Raw genomic sequence first — 18154 nt, 5'->3', positions numbered from 1 at the left:
GTAACTGGGGAGAGGTGTGGGAGATGGGGGGGGGGGGGGGGGGGGGACACAGGCCCACCTCCACCCTCCTGCAGACTATTATATTTTGCATCATAAACCCAACACTCCCGCATCTGTTTTCATGAGATGAAAAAAGGCACCTAATAACCCACCCAGTTTGTGACGGGAAATGCAGGCCTGAAGTGCAAATTCTTTCTAGCAGGTCAGCATTTTCCTCGAGTCTCGCTTGCATTTATTCAGAGGTAGGAAGTTCTGGTCCAGAAAGTACCAATCCAGACCAGGATTTTGTTTCAACCAACCAGTTGAGTACTCTGTGACCGTGACTCTTTATGCTCAACTGGTTGGTTGAAACAAAATCCTGGTCTGGATTGGTACTTTCTGAACCTGAAATTCCCACCTCTGCATTTAAGAGTTAAGCTTCTGATTTGAGGGCCCAACAGTGAAATCATTCTCAGGATTTAAGCCCCCCCCCCCCCCCCAAGGGATGCTGCCACCGCCAGCCCCGCTGTCATCTCTGGCTTTTACTGAGGCCCCTCTTGCAGACCTCCCCTTGCTGACCCCTGCCTCTCGACTATCGAAGTTTAAATCTTGGCCAAAGCTGACACATCGGACTGATGTTGATAACCCTATTTTTAAGGAATATAGGGCGATACTAATATTTTAACTGAAATAAGTTTTTGTCATTTTCAGAATACTATTCCTTTTACTTTACACATTACACTGCAGTCTTGTACAGTTTATCTGATGGCACTGTTGTGTTCATTTTTATGTGATGACACTACACTTATCAACTGGTTACAGTGTAGTGCGGGACACATTAATTACACTGCACCTTCTATCTGATATGATGACACTACACTTATCATGTGGTTGTAGTGTAGTGCGGGACACATTAATTACACTGCACCTTCTATCTGATATGATGACACTACACTTATCATGTGGTTACAGTGTAGTGCGGGACACATTAATTACACTGCACTTTCTATCTGATATGATGACACTAGAATACTGAAGTATTTGAATGATGTTCTTTCATTTTAATAGCATTTAATCTTTCGTTTACTTTGTGTGATTCCTAAACAATGCATCACACATGGGTGAATGCGCTTCTCAGCCTCCATTTTTTGGGGTTTTCTCACTGCATCTAGTAGGTATTTCATGCCCATTTAATGGCTCATATACAGTACAGTATGAGAAAAGAGTCATAAAATCCAGTGTAAAGCTCCAGATCCTAAATAATTCTGAGAAATTCCCCCCGGGATCAATAAAGATAATTGTAATCTTAATCTTAATCTTAAATACTTTTGCATAGATCACAGTAGCCTTCCATGTGTGAAAACGTTTTGTGTTTACTAAGAAAAATCCTGGGTCTAATGCAGTGGGGTGACTATAACTATTCTCCTCCCCTTTGGAGCGAAACTGGGGAGTCATCCAAACCGAGCTCTGGCAACCCATCCAAGCCTGCACTGTTTTTACATTTCTGTCTGTTCACTAGCGACCCCCCCCCTCGCCACACACACACACTTAGTCCATGTATTCATATCTTTGTGGGGACTCTCCATTCATTTCTGTGGGCAAAACTCTATTACCAACAATGACACCCTTAACCCCCACCCAGCCCTCACCTTAACCATTAGTAAATGAACAAATACCAGACTTTTGGTCTTTACTTTTTTGACTGCTGTCACAGATTTTTATAAAATTGAAATTATCCTTGTGGGGACCAAAAAAATGTCCCCACATAGTAAAAATGATTTTTATCACATTGTGGGGTAATCTTGTCCCCCCCCCCCCCCCCCCCCAATACTAATAATTACAAAAACAACCCCTCGAGCATTGTATGAAGATTGTTAGGCTCCGAATTGACTGTGTTTACACTGCCTCATACAGTAACTCTTGGAGCCCAGGCCCTTACTCACCAACAGGGACTTTCTCACCTGCCCTTGATGCCCCCTCTGCGGTCCGAGCCTCATTAGCAGCACACAGGGGCCAGCACTGTGCCTCGCGGACACCCAGCTGGGTGGGGGGGGGGCTTGCCGGGGGCTTTCTGAAGATCACACAGTGGCACTTAGCTGGCCCAGGTCCAGCGGTGAGGGAAAAGCAAACCTTAAAGGGCCTTTTATCAGCGTGAAGCCAGAAACACCAAGCAGAGCACAGTGAGGGGCCCCGTGGGGCCCGACAGTGAGCTCATAGAGCGAAAAATCAGCCCCCTCACTCATGGCTCCCTCTGTGCACTCAGACTTTCCAATATGATAAAACCAGAAGCAGGAATGAACAGAGGCTGGGTTTGTCATGCGTGCATTAAGGTCTCTCATTTTTCTTTCATTTTCATAAAAAAAAAAAAAAAAAAAAAAAAAAAAACACTTGGACAGCAGGGCGACGGCCTCGTGCGACACAAGGAGACGGTCTGTGAGCTGGCCGGACCGGGCGCGTCTATAAATATGTGAAAAGTGCTGGTGAAAAGTGCGAGCAGCCTGGGCATCGGCATATCGGCAGGGGATTATTGTTGGACACGAAGCTGAGAAACATGCGAATAACAGGATACCAAAAAAGTTCACAGCTCCAGCCTGGAGAAAAAGTGAAAAAGCAGAGAGTCAGCGGGCAAATATGTCAGTGAGCCGATGTGAGTCACCTGGGACCACATAGGGCCCTTGAGGGCCAGGGCCCCCTGTGAAACGGGAGTCGCTCGACACCCTAAAGGTGCTCTAAAGGTGTACAGCTGTGTCACTGGGGGCTTTCTGCCTTTAGAGCATTTAAACACTACAGAAACAAGCACTTTCTCTTGAAGCCTTCTGGGAAAATGGCACATCTGCTAAACGCAGGGGGGCTATAGAGGGGGGTAAAGGTGACTCCAAGGGTTCCCGAGTGACAGGGACCCTCAAAATATTTTAACAATTCATGGGGGGCAAAATCTATAGCGCCACCCCTGACGTGCATGTTACTCGTACAGGATGCTAAAATGCCCCCCTGCCATAAAGAGATTATCGCCTCTTGCAGATTGGAAGTTAGATAAATACTGAGTCACTGTTAAAGCATTCAGTGCTTTTAATAGAAGCTTATTACTTTATCTTGCTTATAATAATAATGTGGTTTTGATGGATTTCTCCAGCTTCTCAGTAACGCAAACAGAGATAAAACATGTTTAAAGATATTACCTGAAATGTTTGGCCTGGATTTAGAATCCACTGACCCAAATTCCCACAGAGCGCCTGATGTCGGCCAGATTCACTTATAGGACAGCATATCTGGGGGGGATAGTGGGTCAGCACGTTGGGCCTCTGTGTCTGTAATAAGAAGGTTGCCAGTTTGAATCCCATCCTTAGTAGTATAGTTGCATGTCCATTTCACCCTTAAGCAAAGCCCCTAATCTACCCCCCTCCAAAAACGTGCCCCAGGCACAGCAGACTAATAGCTGAACCTGTACTCTGACCCCAAGCCTCACTATTAACTAAAAGGAGAGCAAGAGACAGGATATGCAAGAAGTAAAGAATTCCAGAGTTCCTGTACTTGTACCTATGAAGCACTGCTTCACAGTACTGTTTTCCAGTTGTTAATGTTGTACGTATGGTTTATGGGGTCTTAGTGAAAGTGAAAAATGTACATAGGATCTCTAGCAAAATAACCAAAAAGACACAGTGATTAGAAGAGACAGAGTCCTCAGCTTCACGCCTGAATGTAACAGGAACACAGTGAGATCGATTGCTGCCGGGTCTCATGCCAGATTTACTCCCAGCACCCGTTCAGGTCTGTGTGAGTAAACATCAGTTTGTAAGTGCTGGGAAACTCCGTCATTTCAGTGAAGCTGGTCTGTGAAGTAAAGGTGCGGAGTGCGTGGGCCAAACCATACGTCTCCCACTGCACTCCTCCACTGAGCATGACGCTCTCCGTGTTAGTGTGCTGGATACAGCATCGCATATCACTGCACCTCATCAGGACTGATTAATGCATAGGCTGTCCTAGGTTAGAGGTTAGAGTAGAGATACGTCAGTGTGGAGAGTAGAGGTATGTAGGAATGGGGAGTAAAGGCATGTAAGTATGGACAGTCGCATGTCAGTATGGACAGTCGAGGCATGTGGGTATGGAGAGAAGAGGCATGTTAGTATGAAAATTAAAGGTATGAAAATTAATCAGTATGGAGAATAGATCTCCCCGTGCACAAACAACCACAGAAGTCATTGTCTTGAGCTATAAAAGTGAAAATACACAGTTCTAAGTTTCTAGGAGCATAGGCTGAGAGTAAAAACAATCTATGATATTTGAGGATGTTAGCTGTACTCTACAGTATTACTACACTGTATAACTTGTTTAGTTAGCTGTACTTCTGCCAGCTAAACTTCTCAGTCATTGAAAACAGCCACTGACCCTCAAGCGGACAATTAGCTGAATGTTTATGTTGTGTGAGCACTGCTGACCTCACAAATCATGGTCTACGGCCATTTTATGATGGGTACTAGTGAGGAGCTCAGCGTGGTGTGCTAGTGTGTAGACCCTGAATGTAACACAGGCCCTAAACGAAGAACAGCTGCTTCACCTCTGACCTTCTGCACTCTGTGGAGCACACTTTGTGTGGTACCTTACATGTGTGTTTGTGTCTGGTATCCTGTATGAAGCTTTACTGAACGAATGAATCCAAACCACAGGCTTTAGGAAATTTTTCAATCTACCTTCCCTGGACTAGGTGGGAGGGGTATTTAGCTAAATTTTTATTTACACTGGTAAATATGCCGCCTGTGACCTCTGCTTGTGTCATCAGTGTGGTAGATGATTCAAGGCAACTGCAAAGGCATTTTTAGAAAGGAAAGAGCTCAATATGAAATGTGCTGATGAGTCTGGGGGAGCTGGTAACTTTCGTGCATGTGAGATGAGATAGCTGAGAACATTGGAGATGTTCCTGGTGGACATCAGCTTGGCCAGTGACACTGCACATAATAGAACATTGATATTAATGAGTGTGACTGAGTGTGTGCCTGTACATTGTGAACATTGCAGCATCGTTATTATTACTCAGCACGGACTCCTGTGGCATTATTTCAAATGCAAAATGCAGTGCTGCTTTGTGCTGCGTGAAAGATACGGAGAGGAAACGGTCAACTGGAGGGAGAGACGGGAGCAGAGAGTGAAAATGTCAAGCTGTTTTGTGTGAAAAGCTTAGAAAACCCCAGAACTCGCATCCAAAGAAACTGATTCAGAAAACACATGTTCCTTTGAGACCGCTGAAATATTATCTTCCTAAATCATAACATTTTGTCATTAACTATAAATACTCATTGAAGTCACTCGGCTCGGCCTTCACCCCAAGACTGTTCCGGAGCCAGCTGACAGACAAGCACCAGAATTTTCCATGAAAACCGGGCCTGAGAAGGGCCTGAACCTACAAACACATACACAGCGAAGGGGGGCGGGCAGGGGGGCGGGACAGGGGGGAGTCGGAGCAGCTTAAGGAGCAGTTAAGCAATAGGCCAGCGAGGGACCGGGGAGAAGTGGAGGGGGGTGCAGGAAGTAAGGCCTACTAAAGTGTTTCAGCGCTGAGAGTGCAGACGGACTTCTGAAGTCATGTTATTCCTGGAGATACCCTCTGATTACTCTGCTCCAATTAGACAGGAACAGAGGGGCTTCCCTCTTGGTGAAATATGGCACACAAGCACTGTGGCGTGAGCTCAGAGAGCAAGCGGGATCCGGCTTCACTGCTGGCCAGAGCATCTGTCATTACCGGCAGCACCTGGAGCTTCACCCGGTAATGATCAGCCGTGAAATGTGGGGCATTTCAGGCCCGAACACAAGCCCACAGGCCCTAAAGCGGGAATCTCGGTCTGCTTAGCAGATGCCAGAGTGGATACACTGCTAACCACTCAAACTGTTATTTCATATATATACGTGTGTGGGGGGTAACTTTTTATATAATAATTAAAATAATAATAATAATAATACAAAGAAAAAGATAAAGAAGATGAATATTGAGTTCAGATATATATTAGTTGAAGCAGAACCCCAGGCAGAGGGGATGTGTATCTTAGATCCGTCCAAGGTCAGTATCAAGTTGTAACCTATAGTATGCGCTATACTCTGAATTGCGATGGACCCCAGAACTGGCCAGCTAACCTGTGGAGCATCATTAAGAATCACAAGAAAATTATGTACAAATAACATAACGCAAACAGGTAAAACCTCATTGATAAAAGCCTGAATGATATCAGGGATTTTTTTTTGCACAGAAGGTAATACCTTTTGACCAATAACCTGACCTGCAGTCTGTCCACTAACATGACAAGGCTTGTAACCTGACCTGTAACTCTGTTACATAACTCTGTTATGGGGCTCGCTTCAAGATTACCTCTAGGTAGACAGATTGTCACCAAATTGTCACTTTTCTCCCGTATTGACACGTTCTGGCTTCCGTCCCCCCCCCCCCCCCCCCCCCCCACCCCCAGCCGTTTAGGTAAACAGAAGCGCAAGGTTCACAAGTACTTATAGTAAATGAATTGAGGGACAGTTCATTAAACAATTTATTTTATAATTTCTTTTGTTCATAAATGAATTCAACAGCTGGTAGCAATGTTGGCGCTCCCCTTCGGCTCAGTTAATATTGTTGAAAATGGAGCTTGTAAGTTCACCGAGAAGATGCTTGATTACACACAGTTTACACATGAGCTCTGATTCATGGCCGTGCGTTAATACATGATTTATGGAGAGCTGGATGCATAACTGTGCCTCGTCAGCTGTGTTGAGCTGCGCTCAGGGTCTCTTGGCCCTTCGGCACTGGAGCAGACTGTGCACCTGCTCGGGGGAGGACCACGAATGCGGATGTGGGTGTGGTGAGACAGCCATTGGCCCCCAGTGTCCCCCGTGGGCCCTTTGGCTTCAGCAGCTTCATCCACGCCCCTTCAGGGAGAGAAGACTACTCATCTGGGCCTTGTCTCCGTCTGGCTTCGCTCATTCCCTGTCCCGTGAAATCACTGCCTTGCTTCAAAATGCTTGAGTGGGTCATTGTTTTTGCAGTGCTGTGAAACAGGTGGCACTTTACTGCCTGATTATTAGTAATGCAGTAGTTCCTTCTAGTGACAGTGGTTTCTTCTGCTGTGAATTCTGTAGCTGCTGTTGGGGGGTGGGAGTCTGACCAGTAACTATTTAAGAAGTGTTTCTAACTAATCTGATGTTATCACTTGATCACATGTAAAACAGTACTCAGAGTGACAGTAAGTAATGGTAAACCCAGAGTAGCAGATCTGTTGGTGTAAAGCTGTATATTGTCTGTTAGTGTGGAGCTCTACACTCAGAGACACTGTATAGTCCTACACTCAGAGATACTGTGTAACATTACACTCATGGACACTGTATAGCTCTACATTGACAAACAACATACAGCTCTACACTCAAAGACACTGTATAGTCCTACACTCAGAGATACTGTATAGCATTACACTCATGGGCACTGTATAGCTGTATGTTGTTTGTCAATGTAGAGCTATACAATGCTTGTGAGTGTAACGATGTAGAAATGTCTGTGATTGTAGAACTATTTGAGTTTAGATCTGTATAGTATCTCTGAGTGTAGGGCTGGAAAGTGACTACAAGTGTAGAGCTCAGTGTCTGTGTCTTGTAGGACTGTACAGTAGCTGTGATTGTAAGAGCTATACAATCTTCATGAGTGTACAGCTGTGCAGTGCCTGTGCGTGTAGAGCTGTACAGTATCTGTTAGTGTAGATCTGTATGATGTCTGTGAGTCTAGATTTGCGCAGTATTTGTGACTGTAGACCAGCACAATGTCAATAAGTATATATATGTGCAGTGTTACTTCATGATGAGCACCATATAGTTCTGTGGTTTTGCGATCTTTATTATTATTTCAAGAAAGAAGAAGAAAAGAAAAAGAACGTCTTTAATCTAATGTTTAAAATGAGTTATCTTAGAATGCTTTTGAGAATCTGCTGTAAAGGACAGCTCATGATCACTTGAAAAAGTAATAGTGAAACATAATTAGGTAAGTAGTACAAATTGGACCACAAGAGGGCAGCAAATCACCCTTACTCCACCCTAAATGGTGTAATGATAGTGTATGCATTTATATGGCCTCAACAGTAAGGACGTGGGTCTGTACAGTCAGTGTTTGAGCAATTCACCTGTACAGTGTGTACATAGAGAGTGTCTGTACTGTGTGTGAATCTGTACAGTGAAATGTCTGTACAGTAAATGCAATCTGTACAGTGAGTCTTTGTACGGTGAGTGTGACTGAGTGTGTGTCTGCACATTGTGAACACAGTGAGTGCCAACATAATGTGTGACTATACATGAAGTGTCTGTACAGTGAGTACATAGTAAGCTGTACAGTGAGTGCATAATGAGTGTCTATTCAGTGTGTATGTACAGTGTGCATCTATATAATGAGTGTCTGTACAGTGACTGTCATTACAGTGTCTGTACAGTGTGTCTCTGTATAGTAACTACACAACGAGTGTCTATGCAATGTGTGTCCATGCAGTGACTATCCTTACAGTTACTGTCCGTACACTATGTACACAGTGATTGTCTGTACAATGTGTGTCTGTGCAGTGAGCATCTGTACAATATGTCTTTGTACAGTGAGTACACAATGAGTGTCTAAACAGTGTGTGTCTGTACATTGAGGGTCTGTACAGTGAGTATATAGTGTATCTGTCCAGTGAGTGTCTGTTCTGGGAATGCACAGCAAGTGTTCAATGATTGTATGTAAAGTGAGTATACTTTGTGTATCTGTAAAGTGAGTATACAGTGGGTTTACAGTGTACAGTGAGTATCTGTACAGTGAGTACACTCTGTGTGTGTGTGTGTGTGTGTGTGTGTGTGTGTGTGTGTGTGTGTGTGTGTGTGTGTGTGTGTGTTTGTGTACTGTGAGTGTCTGTACAGTGAGTGCCAGTATAATGAGTGTCTGTTCATTGAGTTTACAGTGATTGTTTATACAGTGAGGTGCTGTAGCGTTTACCTAGTGACATGCAGTAAGTATCCAGTGAAAACCTGTAAACTGAGAGTTCATATCTCACATATCTGTATGAGATTAATCGCATTTATGAGATGAAGTTGAACTTAAAACTGTAAATACTCATTAACTACAACAACCTATGTTTTTGTTTAAAAAATCAAATCCTCAGCACAAGCCAAGCAGACAGTACGTCAGTAATTCTGTCAAAACGTTTATAAATAAACTTGATAACTACATTTGTGTGCACAGCAATAAAAAGAATATGCCAGGAATGTTATGAAAATATTTTATTTCCAAAGCCCCTCCTACCTTTCTCCATATAAGATGTGTCTGAGAAGTAGCAAGGTCATCCACCCACTGGACAGTGGAAGCCATGAATAAGACAATGGAACCTGTGACTACAGTGATATTACAGGCTAAATGTGTCATTGGGTGAATAATGAAATAAACACAGGCCCGTTCCATTCTAAGACATCACCGCCTCTCCGGCCCTACTGGGCCCGCCCCCCTCCGGCACTCGTTCTACCTACCTACTGTCTGCCGAGTCTCACCGCAGCCCCTTCCCCCTGAGGCCCCCACTCTGCTGTAATGTTAAGGTGCCCCCTTTTTCCCCAGATAATGATCGGCTTTACAGCACAGGTCTCAGATGGAAGGAATGTTTATCTGGAAGAGCATGAGAGCCGCTTTAGGGTGGCTCTGGCCGCCACGTTCCAGCGCTCGTGAGTTTCCGTGCGGAATTCCTGCAGATGGTCCGGACGGGGCCGAGGGGGGGAGGGTTGTGAAGAAATGGTCTTTTAAACGATGCTGAGAAATTCCAAGGGCTTTTCACACCAATGCCTCAGACCTGCCGGAAAAGAGGCTTACGTGCGGGGCTTGTTCTCCTTCCATTTTCGTCTGCGTTCCCCGTTTCTGCACATGTGCACACCAGCACGCCGCACATACCGTTGTGACATGTCAATAACACAGATAATAAGATAGACAGCTAAAGCACTGATTAAATTATTTCACAGTAAACACAAGGCAATAAATTTTGAGCTTAGCGCTGAGCTCCCTGTGTACAGGCGTCTTTGAGGGACATCGCTAGGTCAAATGTTTCTTGATATATAAATAATACCTGTTTGTGTGTGTGTGTGTGTGTGTGTGTGTGTGTGTGTGTGTGTGTATGATTATGTGCACATGCATGTGTGTGAGTGCGTGTGTGCATGCACGTGTGTGTGTGTGTGTGCACATGCATGTGTGTGTGTGTTTGTGTGTGAGTGTGTGTGTGTGCACCATCCCCCCGGACTGGCGATCCACTTTACATTGACTGGAAAAGCAGCTGCTGTGATTTGCCGGGGGGTAGGGAGGCTTTTGTTGGCTCGGGGCCCCTGGGGGCCCCCTTGTTTTCCTCTGGTGTTTCATATTGGACAGCTGGAGTGTGTAGGGTGACCGAAACCCATTGACCCCCCTCCCTGTCCCCTTGCCCATTCTGACTGCTTCTTGGCACCGTGACAGAGCCGATCATTCCATCCCCCAGACGCACTTCACAGCCTCAGCCCAAACGGAGCTCCCACGGAACCGACAGCCTCCACCACGCCGTGTTTCACTCCGCAGGACCTTGCAGGACCTTCAGCGCAGGAATCCAGCAGTCTTAGAGAAATTACCAAGTCTCTGGAGAATTCCGTGTGCCAAGACCCCCAAAGACAGGATGGGGAGGTTTCCTAACGATTCTCCATACAGCAGTTTTTTATTTCAGTCCTCGAACAAATAAGCAGAAATTATTCAAATGTTGCCGTACAAACCGGAACCAGGTTTTGATGGGGAAAGGAGTTGCTTAACCTGGCCACCCTGCCAACTTCATGTCTTTTCTGACAAGTTACAAAAAAACCCACAGGAGCACGACTGCAGTGAGAGTGACCTCCTACGTCGTGGCCGGGACCAGAACGGCCTGCAGGTCTGTGCTGCCATAACCACTAAAGGCGAGCGTCAGAAACACAGCCTCATACAAACAGTCTCCACCACACAACATCTTCATGGGTTCCAATAATACCAGCAGTCTGGGAGGTGACTCATTTGAGGGATTAGTAATACATGCACTAGCTCAGTAAGCCTGGACGCATCATCACTGGAAATGCTTCCGTAGAACCCGCTAGACCAAGCCTCTTTCTAACTGCAGTCCAATAGGAGAATATTGTGGATCTGTGAAAATCTTCCATGGTCTCACCTCCATTAATCTGTGTCTGACTTCAGCCCTCGAGAATTTGTCGGGGAAGCAAACTATTAGTCTCTTCATAATCTAGCTTCAAGCTGTCAAAAGATGGCTGGTAGCAGGAAAATTTCCGACCGCGCAAATGACTACCACTGAAAACTTTCACCAAAAAACTACTTATCTTCCTTCAGCAAGTCTAGTTTCGTTTTTGCTGAAAACATCTTGACACAGTCAACAGTTTGCAAGATGACACAGTTTCATAATACCCCGTGATCTCACATCACCCCACTATCATTCTGAACTCACATCAACTCGCTGAGTATCATCCTGAGATCACATCACCCTGCAAATTATCATCCTGAGCTCACATCACCCCACTGAGTATCATCCTGAGATCACATCACCATACCGAGTATCATCTTCATCTGACATCACCCCGCTGAGTATCATCCTGAACTCACATCACGCTGCTGAATATCATCTTGTGCTCACATCATTCTGCTGAGTATCATCCTGAGCTCACATCACCTCACGACGCATCATCTTCGTCTGACACCCCCCATTAAGTATCATCCTGAACTCACATTACCCCACTGAGTATTATCCTCAGCTCACATCACTCCACTGAGTACAATGTTGAGCTCACATCACCTGCTGAGTATCATACCTAGCTGACAATTCCCGACTGAGAATCATCCTGAGCTCACATCTCATCACTGAATATCATCCTAATCTCACATCACCCCTCTTGGTATCGTCTTGATCTCACGTCATTTCTCTGAATATCAGACGGTGCCATGTTACATTATCTGCCTTGTAGACTCATGTTGGCATCATGGGTAAGAAATGGTTCCTCCCGTGCAATATGGGCAGATAATGGGCAGTGTGTTATTCTCATTGAGAAAAGCTCAGCGAAGCTCAGTGTCTCACACAGGAAACTCCCGAGAAATGACAAGACGGCTGACACTCTAAAATAAGATGCTGACTCTGGGGCAGAGTGCAGACCAGCGTCAAAACAGAAACGCTGACATTTCCTGTGGCTTCTGCACGTCGGCGATTAATGGGCCATAGACTGTCCCGTCGGTATCCCCTCTGCCCACACAGAGTCACCACGGCAGAGTCACCACGGCAGAGCCACGATGAGCGCGGGGTGAGTCACACAGCCACTCGTGGCAGGGGGGCACACTGGCCGGTACACTGGGGTGATATTCCTTTGGGTCGCGGAACGAGTTGGCGGGACTCTCTGTGACGCGGCCGGAGCAAAGCCGCGGGAGCTGGCCGCCACAATAATGTTCCCTTTATGTGTCATTCCGTTTGTGCCAGAAGCTTCCAGAAACCTCACCACTGTTTTCATTGAGTGTTTGTGTTCCAGTTATTTCTGTTAACCCAAATACCAAGTGGGTTGTGCCCAACCCCCCAGCACTCGTCACTGTGTTGCTTTGAGCCGTAGCGCTCCGGTGTGATGTGGCCTGTCGTGATATTAAAGGCTCGTAATTGAGGCTTATTCTCCGTCACAGACACGCCCCCTCACAGACCAGCATGTGGCTCCGTGGTGAGACAGCCAGAGCGAGACCGGTGGGGCCATTTTGGGCTCCCCAGGAGAAACAGCCTACTGGGAGCAATAATGCGAGCAAAACAAATTACCAGAAGGTCACGGCCCCCCCGACCACCACCCCCCCCCCACCAGGCTGCAGACTTTTCTCATGGGACAAAACTAAATCAGAATCAGAAGTGCTTTATTTCTACAAAGGCATCGTCAGGAATTTGTTCTTGTGTGTCGTCTGACACTTCAATAAAAAACTTTCAATGAAAGTGGTACGGCATAAATCTATCCATCCATCCATCCATTTATCCATCTATCCATCCATCTATCCATCATCCATCCATCTATCCATCTATCCATCTATCCATTTATCCATCTATCCATCCATCTATCCATTTATCCATCTATCCATCCATCTATCCATCATCCATCCATCTATCCATCTATCCATCTATCTATTTATCCATCTATCCATCCATCTATCCATCATCCATCCATCTATTCATCTATCCATCCATCTATCCATCCATCTATCCATCCATCTATCCATTTATCCATCTATCCATCCATCTATCCATCATCCATCCATCTATCCATCTATCCATCCATCCATTTTCCGTGACCGCTTGTCCAATTCAAGGTTGTTTGGGGTAAATCCAACTTATGTAAAAGTAGGCCAGCGTAAGGTTCTGTGGAATGGATCGTTTCTGAGTGTCTTTGGTTTACAGCTATTTAATGCTTCTCATGAACACTCAGGAAGGGCCCCTTGGTAGCTAATGCACTGCAGTGTATCGGCTCAGCGCATTTGCAGTGGAGTGTGTCTAAGTATAAACTAAACAATAAACACTGCTTTGTTTTAATATGTATATTGCATAATACAGAGGAATGAGGGCGTGTGTTAAATAAGAAATGAGTGTGTTACACAGTGAACAGGAGTGAGGATATATATTGAATAATAGAGTGTGTTATGCAGTAAACGGGCATGCGTGTGCTGAAAGAGGGACAGGAACAACAACCAACATGAGACTGAAAGGGTGAAAACATTTTATTTTTCTAACAGACACTTTTTTCCAAAGCAACATATGTTTTTGAAAAAGTAGGGTGAGACGGTCTCAAGGGTCCAACAGCAACATCACTTTGCCCACCCTGGGATTTAAACCGGCGACCTCCCGATCACAGGCACAGCGGCCCAAACCACCGAGCCGCACACCACCACGACAGAGACGTAAATACACAGACCACACATCCTTATAGACCTAAACACACAGATTACACGATTCATAAGAAAGTCCAGACGCCGACTTTAAAACACGGGCTGTGAGCAGAAGCTGGGAGCCTCCACACCGGGCTTGTCTACGTTCAGGGGACGGGGGGGGGGGATGCGCCCCATGTCGTGAGCGTAGACTTATTTTCAGCCTGGCCCTGGTGCGGTCTGATCCCCGCTGTGCGAGTGACGTCAGCAGAGAGGGGCCAGGCAGGCGTCTGCGGTCTGTGGGCCCGGGTCCTCCGCAGGCTGACTCAGCCTGAGGGCTCCGCTCGCAGCAGCCCCCGAGGGGGGGGAAACGAGGCTTTGGTGTGTTTCTGATTTCTGTGGAATCCTCCTGTTATTCAAAAGAAGCTGGGATTTCGCCAGCAGCCTGTGTGGCAGGCAGCTTCTGACGGTGCTTTGCACCACCCAACCAAATGACCTCAGACATTTCTCACTGCACAGCGTCTCTTCATCACCATCACCATCAGCATCACCATTCCTCATCCATCTGGCAGCTGACAGTGCAAGAACAGCACGATTTAATCTGTGCATATCAGTATGTACAGTGATCCCTTTTCAAATGATCCAAACCTGTATATATATCATAATTTTCAGTGATCTCTCTCTTTGGGTTATCTGAATCTATACATGTCAGAATCTTCAGTGATCCTTTTTAGATGATCTGAATCTATACATGTCCGAATCTTCAGTGATCCCATTTCAGGTGGTCCTAATCTATATTTATCAATGTCTCCTGTAATTGAAACCAGTATGATGAAAATGTAATTTGACAGACAGGCCAGTTGGGATAGAAACGGAATCCGAAATGAACACAGTTGAGTCACGTCCATGACATTGTCCGACAAAAACAAGAGCCACCTGAGCTGTTCCCATAGCGCCACCTCTTGGCCATATATGATACACGCTGTTTGCACTGCAGAGTCAACTTGCACCCTGAATGACTTTGATCTCATCACTCTAGTCTCTGCTGGCAGTGATGTACAGAGGCAGTGATCTACAGAGAACAGCGCCATAAATGTTTTAAAATCTTACTCTTTTAAAAGTAAGAATTTTATTTAAACAAATACATGAAAAAAAATATGCAATGACAGTGTTGTCTTCTTGAAAAAGTAGCAAGATGAACAATTTATCTATCTGCTGCTTATCTACCACCTGCAATATTCATATTTTCCCAGTTATTCTTGCAATCAGCCCATTATTTGCGTAAGCAATCTACTCAGCTATCTCGATAATGCTTTTATTTGTAGTTGTAACCGTAATCTGTCGCACGCACTCATTATATTCCTTTTGTCAGCCCCCCACCCCACCCCCAACTCCAGCCCCTGCACCCCCCGCCCACACAGGAAATGGTAACATTCTAGCCCTCGGCCAATATTCCATTCAGGTTTGCTTACGTTTTTCCGTTTTGGTCTTATTTCACTTTAAAGTAATTTCCCAGAGTACTACAGGGTTCCATTGCAGCGTACACACGCTCGGCCAGGCATGCACATTCTCAGCAAAAACAAGCGTGCTCTTTGATGACCTGGGGACGTTCCTTAAATGTTTACCTTCCTCCTCCAACGTCGCTGTTCCCCGCTGTGCTGCTACACGGAGGGGGAAAGCGGCAGTATCACTAAAATACTTTAACACTCACTTCATGCTTACACAGATCTGCAGATTTTGTAACAAGGTTTTAGCAGTTTTCACGGAGGAAGGAGTGGGGTGAAAGTATTTATGGGTATGAGTGTGTATTGGATGATTATCTGCCATCAGGGAGCAGTCTGTGCTGACAGAGTTCCCATAAATACTTAGTATATCAAGGTGCAACCTCTAGATTCTACACTAATATGAATTACAGATAATCAGAGACTACAGACACTGATCAGAGCTACCATGTAAAAACACTTAACAAATCAATCACAACAAACTCGCCAGCACAGTTACATTTCCTCTGTGTAGAACTGCAGCAATATATCATCTTTGTTTTTCAGAGAATGACACCATGACTGTCAGTCCATTCTTTCTAATGCATCACCTGGGAAGTATGGGGGTACACCCCCCCCTAATGGCCATAACAAGCCCTGCATGTGTTTGTGATAGACCAGTCATCTTCCCAAGATGCCCAACTCACTGCAGAATTAAAAGTGCACCTTGACTTTCCTGTTCCACCAAAAATGGATCACTGGTCAATATTCATGGTACGGCTGCTATAGCCAAGCCTCTGGTCACTTGTGCCAATGCCAAATGTCAATTGCAGTGGTGCCAGCAGTGCAAATCTAGAGCTGTGGACAATGCAAGACATGCATTGTTGTCTGATGAGTCCACCTATTTTTGACTTTCTTACATCCGAGAGAATTACGGTGTGACACCCAGAGTGTAGCACAACGGTGGATCAGTGATGGTTTGGGCTGCAGTATCATGACAATCCCTAGGCCCGCGACTTGTCCTAGATAGGTGCATCACTGCCAAGGACTACCGAACCATTCTGGAGGACCATGGTCACCCAGTGGTTCAAACATTGTACCCTGAAGGTGGTGCCATGTATCAGGATGATAATGCACTATTACACTGGTGACAGAGTGGTTTGATGGACATGAAAGTGGAGCTGATCATCTCCCACGGCCTGCACAGTCACCAGATCAGAATATTATTGAGCCACTTTGAGCTGTTTTGGAGAAGTGAGTCAGGAAACGTTTTACTCCACCAAGCATCACAGAAAGACCTGGCCACTGTGAAGGATGCGTGTCTCTCAGTCCCAAGAGAAATTGATGTTGTATTGGCTGCAAAAGGAAGCCTTACACCATACTAATAAATTATTGTGGTCTAAAACCGGGTGTTTCAGTTTCATTGCCCAACCCCTGTATGTTTGTATGTTAAGGATTCCGAGACAGGACAGCTTTTACAAGATAAATATGTAGGAAACAAAAGCTCGCCAAATCTAGAACAGAAAAGTAACACAAATGATTTGACACTGATAGAAGCTTCCCCAAAACAGCATTTGGGTCGTGCAAAACAGTCTACGAATCAGAAAGCATAGAAAATGAGTGCTCTACCACCCTCTTGTGGCAGAGTAGCCATTGATCTGATTCAAGCTGCAGTTGAATGGCATGTCCTCAGACACACTTCAGTCTTCAGCGCTTGATGCATCCTGATTGCGTTCAAGAGGCTGCTTGCATTACTGTCTTTGTCCGCATACGTCAGCATGTGTCTCTTTATCTTAGCGACTTATCTGTAGCGTGACCTGATCTCCTAAGACACTGCTGTGCCTTAAAGTGCAGTGCTATGTTGAAATTGTATTTTATTGATCTCTCCTTATGCATGGTATACTCTGTAAACCCAGAATATGTGCTCTCATTGATCTTGTTTGCCTATTGCTTAATGCACTTACATTAGCACCGAATGGCGGCAGACTGTGTTGGTACCAAGGAGAGGAATAATCCTTCATTCTTTTGCCACTATTTTCATTGGTTGGTGTAGTGTATGGGGAGTGATGCGTGGGTCAGTAGGTTACGGTGCTGTGCCCATAATCAGAAGGTCATCAGTTCAAATCCTGTGGTCAGCAGAGTGGTTTCACTGTTGAGCCCTTGCTTCAAGTACTCGTTGATTCTGCTTTTTCAGATGTATGTCGCTTTGAATAGAAGTAATGGTAATGAGGAACAAGAATGCAGCTTTTGGCCAGTAGGGGGAACTATTTCCTCATTCAATGACTAATTTACATGTCTGACCAATTAACCTTATTTAATTATATTAAAAGAGAATTATATACATATATAATATGAACTGGTGTGTGTGTGTGTGTGTGTGTGTGTGTGTGTGTGTGTGTGTGTGTGTGTGTGTGTGTGTGTGTGTGGTCCAGGTATAAAACCTGTTATTCAGAAAGTATTCAGACACCTTCATATTTTATGTTGCAACGTTATGCTAGAAACAATAAACGTTTTAAATTGTTTCCCTCATCAATCTGCACTCAATAGCCCATAATGACAACACAAAAACAATTAATACTGAAACATCACATTGAAATAAGTATGCAGACCCTTTACTCATTACTTAGCACCTTTGCCATCGATGTAAGCGTTGAGTTAAAAGTGATGTTGAAAGTGGTATAAAGTGAGAAGCTTTGCACTCCTAGATGTTGGGGCATTCTGCCATTCCTCTCTGCAGATCCTCTCAGGCTCTGTAAGATTGCATGGGGACTGTTTGTGGGTAGCTAAGTCTGGG

This window comes from Brienomyrus brachyistius, chromosome 19, assembly GCF_023856365.1.
Source record: "Brienomyrus brachyistius isolate T26 chromosome 19, BBRACH_0.4, whole genome shotgun sequence".
Taxonomy (NCBI): Eukaryota; Metazoa; Chordata; class Actinopteri; order Osteoglossiformes; family Mormyridae; genus Brienomyrus; species Brienomyrus brachyistius.
Note: the sequence above shows the minus strand (reverse complement) of the source record.